Consider the following 870-nt stretch of genomic DNA (forward strand, 5'->3'; position numbering starts at 1 on the left):
TTCTGCAGTGCTTTTTCTGCAGTGTGCAGCTTTCGGAAGGGAGAAAAGGAGGATTATGCTGGATCATGTGAGGACTCTCCTTCCTGCCCAATGCCTGCCCAGGGCACATCTCAGCAAGGCCAGCACAGAGGGTGATGGGAGCCAGCCAAGCTTCTCTGATCAGGAGACACGAGCCCCAGGGAGGCTAGAGGAGGTAGGCAGGAAAGCAGACAAGCATTGTCTGCAGCTGTTCCTGTGGCCCACACTCTCTGAAGGCAGACCCAGGCAGCCTGCACTTTATGAAAATACACATTTTTATTTAATATTTTCATCGTGGTACTTCTTTTGACTTTCTCTAGGTTTTTAAAGACCTGGTTTGCTTTTGCTTACTCCTCTGTCTCCTGCCACTGCTCAAGTTGTCGAGGCTGGTATATATACATTCTTTGTCTAACTTGGCACCTTTTTGTATTTGTTTTGGCCTCTCATTCTCTCTTCTGGTTAGGGCTAGAGGCAGGAAAGTCAGGAGGTGTCTGTAAGAATCAAGCCAAGAAATTATGGTAGTTCGAAGGATGGCAGTGGCAGTGGGGATGGAAAGAAGCCCATAGCTTCAAGAACTATTAAGGAGACAGAGTGGATGCTACTTGATCATTGATTGATTGCACTTTCTGCCAAAGGGAGCTATCCAAAACACAATTTGGACGAGCCAGGTCGTGTTCAAATAGACTACTGGATTATTGTCCTCCCTACTCTGGCATTTCTAAGGCTTGCCTAGATGTTAAGAACTTGTGTAGTGTAGTAACCTGAGGCTAATAGCACAGGCTGTGGATTCAGACCACATGTCTTGAGTCCTAACACTGTTGTATTTGCTAGTTATGTGACACTGGGCAAATT

This window comes from Sciurus carolinensis, chromosome 2 (genome assembly GCF_902686445.1).
Source record: "Sciurus carolinensis chromosome 2, mSciCar1.2, whole genome shotgun sequence".
Taxonomy (NCBI): domain Eukaryota; kingdom Metazoa; phylum Chordata; class Mammalia; order Rodentia; family Sciuridae; genus Sciurus; species Sciurus carolinensis.